The sequence below is a fragment of the Gracilinanus agilis genome, chromosome 1 (genome assembly GCF_016433145.1).
Source record: "Gracilinanus agilis isolate LMUSP501 chromosome 1, AgileGrace, whole genome shotgun sequence".
NCBI classification, from domain to species: domain Eukaryota; kingdom Metazoa; phylum Chordata; class Mammalia; order Didelphimorphia; family Didelphidae; genus Gracilinanus; species Gracilinanus agilis.
The window spans coordinates 746,828,259-746,836,507 of NC_058130.1; the positions used below are offsets into that span (position 1 = coordinate 746,828,259).

General features: G+C 41.7%; 1 protein-coding gene across 1 annotated transcript in view; it reads right to left on the bottom strand.

The window, feature by feature from the left end:
• GLT1D1 (glycosyltransferase 1 domain containing 1) overlaps positions 1–8,249 on the bottom strand; it is a 112,917-nt gene that overhangs the window by 79,445 nt on the left and 25,223 nt on the right. The gene's annotated exons all lie outside the window — the stretch shown is intronic.

An 8,249-nucleotide genomic window follows, 5' to 3' on the forward strand; every position in this document is an offset into this window, starting at 1 on the left:
AAGACAGCTGGAAACTGACTTCAGGCTTTAGTCAGTTTCACAGGAAGGGACTAGTATTGACATTACACTTCCTCCAAAATGGATACCCTCAGCTTCCCTCAAACTCCAGAGAGTAAGTTATTCCTCTCTCTCTTCCTCCCTCTCTTACTAATTAACTAATGAAGTAGCCAAAAGGTCTTGTTTAAACACAAAAGGGTTTATTGTCTTCTAGGATAGATTGGCAGGGTAGAGGATTAAGGAAGCCCTAACAGCTGCTTAGAGAAACCTCAGGTGGGGGAAGGGAAGCAGGAACGTGAGACTGAGAAGGGACCTGCCTTAACTCAGCTCTCAAGGTGATTTGTAATCAATGGGGTTAGGAATACAAAGACTCAATAGATAATTTGTTGCAAGGGTAAGATTAACTATGACAGATTTGAACTAACTCTCAGATCCACTCTCCTGTTCACTCTTCTCAGACATTCAGGTAGGTGAAATGAAGTGGGAATAAGATAGGGTAGGGAGATTCAAAGGATTTAGTTAAATTAACAAATCTCAAAAGAAAACTGCAAATGTAGGCCAGGTTTCAATCTAAAGAAGGAGCTCAGATGGACCCTGGTTCCCTGCACAAGTTCCCAGGACCAACTGCATTTCCCAAGATTCTAAACTCCTTAACTGACAGAAGAACTCTGCAAAAGCCTACAAAACTGTTATCCCCCTCTCTGTACCACATAAAAGAGTATGGATAGCCCCTGGTATAACTACAATAGCCTCTAAAGCAGGGGTCGGCAACCTTTTTGGCTGTGAGAGCCATAAAGCATGTGGAAGGAGGAGGATGGAGGTGGAAGGCTCTGGAATATGGGGGGGAGGGGGGCTGAAGGGACCCCTGGGGCACATCCTGGGGCTCTGCCCAGACTGGTAGGTCGGGAGGTGGAGCCAGATATGGCTCAAGAGCCATACGTTGCTGACCCCTGCTCTAAAGTGTGTGCAGTCTGCCCCACCTGCCAAGCATATAACTAATACACCTTTTGTGGCAAAGCATTGGTGGGCACCCTCTGGCTTACCCACCTTTTGAACATCTGCAAAGTGATTTAATTACAATGCCAAAGGCTGGACATTATAAATTTTATCTAGTCACACTGACATCAACTGACCAGATGGCCAGAAGCATTTCCTGCCACCCAAGCCACAACGACTTTTGTTGCCAAGGTACTCTTAAAAGGGAGTATTCCTCTCTTTGGCCTGCCAATATAAATTGATTCGGACAGGGGAACTCATTTTATCAATTTGGTCCTGTCCCAAATTTACTCGTTTGCAGATAACTCCTAAATCCCGTGTATTATATCATCCCCTGAGCTAAGGTCAAATTGAAAGAATGAACAGATAACTTAAAACTATGATTGGCAAACTGTGCACTGAGACTCACTTAAAATGAACTGAAGTTCTCCCTCCTCCTTTATTTTATCTCTGAAGCAGGCCTAGGGGAGATCTACATATCTCACCATTTGAGGTGCTTTTTTGACATCCCCCTATAAAGGTTAAGCCTTTTTCTCCTATAGATACATCATTATTAGGGGGAGACACTTCTATTGTTTCCTATATACAGGAATTGCAGATAAATTGCGAGAACTTCATGAACCCAGAACTGCAGTACAAGCAGGACCTATAGACTTTTCACTTCGTGACCTAAATCCAGGAGACAAGATATACATAAAGAACTTCCAGCTTACAGGAGCAACTCAGACTACCTGGGAAGGTCTGTTTCACGAAGTATAACATGTTAACTACTCCAACAGCTGTCAAAATTGGAGAAAAGGACTCTTGGATTCAAAGTTCACACGTAAAGAGAGTACCTTCTACTAACACCGATTCAACTATGCCCCATAACTCAAAAATGTATCCTGAATTGATTGAAGTGTTGGTCAGCACCCTCCTCGAAGGGATTGTATAATTTTCATAAGACCTAAGATTTTAAAATTTTTTTGAGAAAACATTTCAGGAAAAGAAGCTTGATAACTTCTTGAAACAAGGAAATGAACTGTTTGGAGAAAATGCCATGAAGAAACCTCCAACCAAAGATCCAGAATGAACTTTGAGGTGTAAATGATTGAACTGAATGGGGTTGAACCCATTTATTCTGAATGTAAACTCTTATGCCAAGGGGGACTGCCCTCGAATTGTTTTTTTGTCAATATGCCTAGCAAACATTGCTCTTTCACTCTCTTCTATTTCCTCTTATCTCTAACTATTGTAGTTTGCTCTTAGAAAAGTGCAATATTATATGCGAGAAGATCTTCAGAAGTATAAGCTGGTTATGTTAAATGATTCACTGGGGAGACCAGTCTCCCAAAGAATCACAGCAGGGATTGTGAAAGGGAATTCTTTATTTTCTTTGTCTGTTTTGAGTTAACACTTTGTTAGTCATCAAGTAAGAGAATTCACAAGTTACTTGCAAAATGAGTGATATAACTCCAGAACTGAAAGCACCCTTACTTAATACTAAGTAAGAGTGTTCAGCAAGTCATTTGGTAAAGTGGGTGATAACTCAAACAGTCAGAAACTTGTGAATCCTATGACAAAAGTTGATACCTTCAGAAGCCAATGATAAAAGGTTGACAACTTCGAAGGCCTCTGATAAGAGTTAACACCTTCAGAGATGAGAAGTGGATCCCACAGACACTGCCCCCCTATGCAGTACTAGGCAATTTGGAAGCTGTGATTGGGCCCTGTGAAGAGAGGACAAGAAGTCACTATAAAAGCCCTGAACTTCTTTGGCTGGAGAGTCTTCTGCAAGCAGTCTTCTGAAGACAGTCTTCGGGGAATCCCCTTCAGTCTGAATCTTGGGCTTGGAGGATCTTGGACTGGGACTGTGGCTTAGGGCTACAACTTGAAACTTTGACCTGGGACTCTAGCACTTGGATTGCCTCTTGGGTGAGTGAGTAGCTGGCCTTCCTTTCCTGGTGTCTGGAAAAAGATTAGTTTCGGAGAGAATTTCCCCTCTTGGAGGAGGAGGCGTGTGGGTGGGACTCCAGGTCCTCTGATGGAGGGGTTTTAACAAGCCCTGCTAGGCTGAGCACCAGAGCAATATTTAGTGTGATAGCGGAATACATCTTCTATTAAAAGTCATTTTGACTTGAAGTGTAATATTTTAAATTGGTGACTACAAGATTATTTAAGAATCCTCACAGGGGGGCAGCTGGGTAGCTCAGTGGAGTGAGAGTCAGGCCTAGAGACAGGAGGTCCTGGGTTCAAACCCGGCCTCAGCCACTTCCCAGCTGTGTGACCCTGGGCAAGTCACTTGACCCCCATTGCCCACCCTTACCAATCTTCCACCTATGAGACAATGCACCGAAGTACAAGGGTTTTAAAAAAAAAAAAAAGAATCCTCACATATTTAGTCAAACTCCTAAATTTGGAGGGGACAGCAAAAGCCCAGGTATGAAATAGGATGAAGATCAGGAAACAATTCAGAAAGAAGGCTGGACTCTGGACACATCTATAGCATGGTTATGGAGGCTAGGCACCTGGGCATGACTATAGAATGGTTATGGACCCACCATCAAGCACCAAGAATACTGCTTCCATGGAAAAATGCAACCCAAGTTCTAAATAACCAACTTTTGGAATACAACTTTTTGGAAAATTGTCAACATGGGGGCTGCATGTACATTTTTTAAAATTATTTAAGATCTTTTTTTTAATTCAAAGATATAATTACGGGGGAGGGGGGCAGCTGGGTAGCTCAGTGGATTGAGAGCCAGACCTAGAGATAAGAGGTCCTAGGTTCAAATTTGGACTTAGACACTTCCCAGCTGTGTGGCCCTGGGCAAGTCACTTGATCTCCATTGCCTACTCTTACCACTCTTCTGCCTTGGAGCCACAGTATTGACTCCAAGATGGAAGGTAAGGGTTTAAAAAAAAAAAAGATATAATTACGTGTAATAAAATTTTTCAACATACATTCTGTGAAATTATAAGATTCAAATTGCCTCCCTCCCTCCCTTTCCTCCCCACTCCCAGATATGGTAAGCAATTTGATTGAGTTATAAATGTATTATCAAGAAAAACATACTTCCATATTGGTCACTGTTTTAAATGAATATTCATATAAAACCACAACCCAAAAAAGCCTGTAAATAAACTAATGTGAAAAATAATATGCTTTGATCCTGTATGTACATATCAAAACTATAAGCAAGTTAGGCACACAACATTTTACTCCCATTTGAAGTTGAGGAAATTGAGCTTATTGACATTAAGTGCTAGGGCAAAAGTCTAACTAATAAATGACAAAGCCAGGATTCAAACTAAGATCCTTTGACTTCAGATCCAGAGCTCTTTGTTCTGCACCAAAATGGTCTCTTACAGAGGACTAATTACTTAATAACATAATCTATTTCTTTTTGGATTATTTCTAATACATGAATTTATAATATCTTACCTTAAACTATACATGTAATGATTAAATTCAATTCCAGTTGATCTGAAGAAAAAAAAAAAAGACTAAAAGCAAGGGGCAGCTAAGTGGCTAAGTAGAGAGCCATACTTAGAGATGGGAAGCCCTGAGCTCAAATCTGACCACAGACACTTCCTAGCTGTGTGATCCTGAGCAAGTCGCCTAACCCCAATTGCCTAGCCCTTACTACTCTTCTGCCTTGGAACCAACAGGATCAATTCTAAGAAGAAAGATAAGAGGTTGTTGGGGTTTTTTTTAAGGCTATGTCTAAATGTGATTTTTTTTTTAAACTCTTAACTTCTGTGTATTGGCTCCTAGTGGAAGAGTGGTAAGGGTGGGCAATGGGGGTCAAGTGACTTGTCCAGGGTCACATGGCTGGGAAATGTCTGAGGCCGACTAAATGTGTTTTGGGGGGGCAGGGGGAACATAAGTCAAAGGGCAGGATGTCTTGAAATTTGAAACTGTCTTCAACTAGACTGTTAGAAAAAAAAAAAGAGAAAAAAGGACTAAATTGCTTCCTGGAAACTCTGTTACTACTAAGTTGTGGTCCAATGGGAAATTTTAGCTTTCAATTTAGAGAACTAGATTCAAATCCTGCCTTCGTCACTTACTACCCATCTGTTCTCCCAAGCCTAAAAAAAGAGGTTTGGACTACATGGCCTCTATGAGCTCTTCCAGCTCAAAATCAATGATCTTCTGATATAAATTTTAAAACAAGAAAGAGGAATAAGAAATAATTTCTAAAGATGTCTCTACTTTGGTTCTTGCCCCACTAAACTCATGTGTGTAAACGTGTACATATACCAGAAATCCAGGCTTATTTGTGTCTGAGTGTTTTGAATAAAAATTAATCTTGGACACTTTATACTAAATCTATAAGTATTTATTAGTAAAGAGAAAGAAAAAGAGAAATAAGGTTTCCAGCCTTTCTAACTTAAAGTAAGATCAGGTCCCAGATTCTAGCTCAGTAAAGTCCCTTCCACACCATCAGTGATGGGAAGATAAATAAGGGTTTCCAGGATGGCTCAGAGAAAAGCCAAGAGAGCAAGACCAAGGACTCAGGAGCAGGATGGAAGCCAAGAAACCAGAAAGCTTCCTGCTCTGGTTTTTTCAAACCTCATCTAAGCTCCTCCCCCAGATCCTTTGATTGGCCAGTGGTTTTCAGTCATATTTCCCTGCCCTCAAGGGTTTTTTTTTAAACCTTCACCTTCCCTCTTGCAGTCAATAATGTGTATTGGTTCCAAGACAGAAGAATGTAAGGGCTGGGCAATGGAGATTAAGTGACTTGCCCAGGGTCACACAGCTAGGAAGTGTCTGAGGCCAGATTTGAACCCTGGACCTCCCATCTCTAGGCCTGGTTCTCAATCCACTGAGCCACCCAGCTGGATTTTTGCTAGTCAAAAATCAGGCCTGCCCTGCTGGCAATCTAGATGTGTGACTCTGAAACTCCCACAGTGAGTCCTTCCAGGATTGGACTGGGTTGGAGGTCCCCCAGATATTTAATTTACACAAGGGGAAGAGTTGGGAGTGGTTAAACACAAATACACACAATCATAGCTGCCTTTTATCCATGCCAGGTTTTTTATATTTATTTTATTTATAAATATTTGTATTTGTACCTGCAAATCCTTAAATTAGTACATAGGAAACTGCAAATTTCTATATTTCCTTTTGTTGAATCTCCTGCTTCAGGTTTTCATTATTTCTTGCTTGGGACACTGCAGTGGCCTCCTAACTGGTCTCTCTGCCTCCAGTCTCTATTCTCTTCTGTCCAATTTTCATACATTCCTTTACTCAGAAAATTCCAGTGGCTTCTATGACCTTTAAGATCAAACACAAACCCCTACTTGGCATTTAAAGATCTTCATAACTGACTCCAGTCTACATTTCCAGCCTTATTATATGTTATACTCCTTCCCATACTTACTAGTTCAGTCTTGTTTTTTCCCCACACAGGGCACTCCATCTCCCATCTGTTGTTTTGTTTTGTTTTTTTTTACTTTTTTTAACCCCTTAACTTCTGTGTATTGGCTCCAAGGCAGAAGAGTGGTAAGGGTGGGCAATGGGGGTCAAGTGACTTGCCCAGGGTCACACAGCTGGGAAGTGTCTAAGGCTGGATTTGAACCTAGGACCTCCCATCTCTAGGCCTGACTCTAATCCACTGAGCTACACAGCTGCCCCTCCCATTTGTTTTAAAAATAAAATAAAAAATAAAAGCCCTTACTTCAGTCATAGAATCTGTACTGAGTATCAGTTCCAAGGCAGAAGAGCAAAAAGGGGTAGGCAATGAGGGTTAAGTGACTTACCCAGGGTCATATGGCTAGGAAATGTCTGAGACCAGATTGGAACCCAGAATCTCCCATCTCCAGATCGGGCTCTCTTTCCAGTAAGCCACCTGGCTTCCCTTCCCATACTTTGGCACTGGCAGTCCCCAGCCTGGAAAGCACTCCATCTTCACTCCACAATATTGGCATCATTGGTAAGCGCCTATCAAATGCTTACTGAGTGCTGGGTTCAAAAGAAAGGCAAAAACAAACAAGGTCCCTGCCCTCAAGGAGGAGCTCATATTCTAATGGGTGGGACACACTGAAACAAGATACAGTTTTCTTTGCACTGAAGTGGGCCAGACAGAAGAACCAGGACACTCTTACAACAGTCTAGGCATGAAGTGGTGAGACAGCTGGAGCCCAGATGGTAGCAGCGTCAGGAAAGACGGGGCATATAGGAGAGATTATATAAAAACAGAAAGAAGAGTTAAAAGGATCTGGTCACTGACGGGATGTGGGGTCGGGGAAAGAAGGAAAGAGAATGAGGAAGAAAGGAGAAAACCTAGGTTGCAAGCTTGGAGGACAGGTAGGAGGAGGATGCCTTTGACACTAAATAGGGAAGTTCAGAAGGTGTGAGCTTTGAGGAAAAGATAATGAGTTCAAGATTAAAAATGATGAAATAAAGATATCTGTTGGTCTTACTGGGCTGTTAGATGGAACAGTGGCTAGAGCACTGAGCCTGGAGTCAGAAAGGCTCATCTTCCTGAGTTCAAATCTGCCTTTAGCTACTTCCTAGCTGTGTGACCCTGGGCAAGTCACTTAACCCTGTTTTCTCATCTGTAAAATGAGCCAAAGAAGGAATGACAAACCACTCCAATATCATCACCAAGGAAACCCAAATGGGGTCATGAAGCGTGTGGACACGACATTGAAACAACTGAACAACAGCTGGACAAATAGTTTGAGGAGTCTGAAAGGCAGCTGGAAATGCAAGATTAGAGGTCAGCAGAGAGGTTTAGGCTGGATAAGTATTCCCAGCATCTAGACTGGTGCCTGGTACATAGTAGGCACATAATAAATGCTTATTGACTGATTGACCCACAAACACTTATGAGTTTATCAGAGTATGATCTAGTTGAAAGAACAGTATTATCTGGGTTAAAAGACCTAAGCTAACACACACAGATCTCCAGTACACTATTACATAAACAAAAGGCAATGCTAACATAACAGATGTCACTAGTCATGTGACTGGGAGCATTATTTACTCTCAAGGCTAATTCCAACATTTACAAAATAAAGGTTATATAATAAAGATACTGGCAGGTCTCATTCATATTTGACTTAAAGATTTACGAAGTGTTCTTTTCACAAAAGGTCGGTCAGATCCTGCAAATATTTATGTCACCATTTTACAGATCAGGAAAATAACCTTAGAAGAGGGAAATGATTGGGGGAGAGAGAGGGAGGTGGCAGAGAGAAGAGAGGGAGAGAGAGAGAGAGAGAGAGAGAGAGAGAGAGAGAGAGAGAGAGAGAGAGAGAGAGAGAGA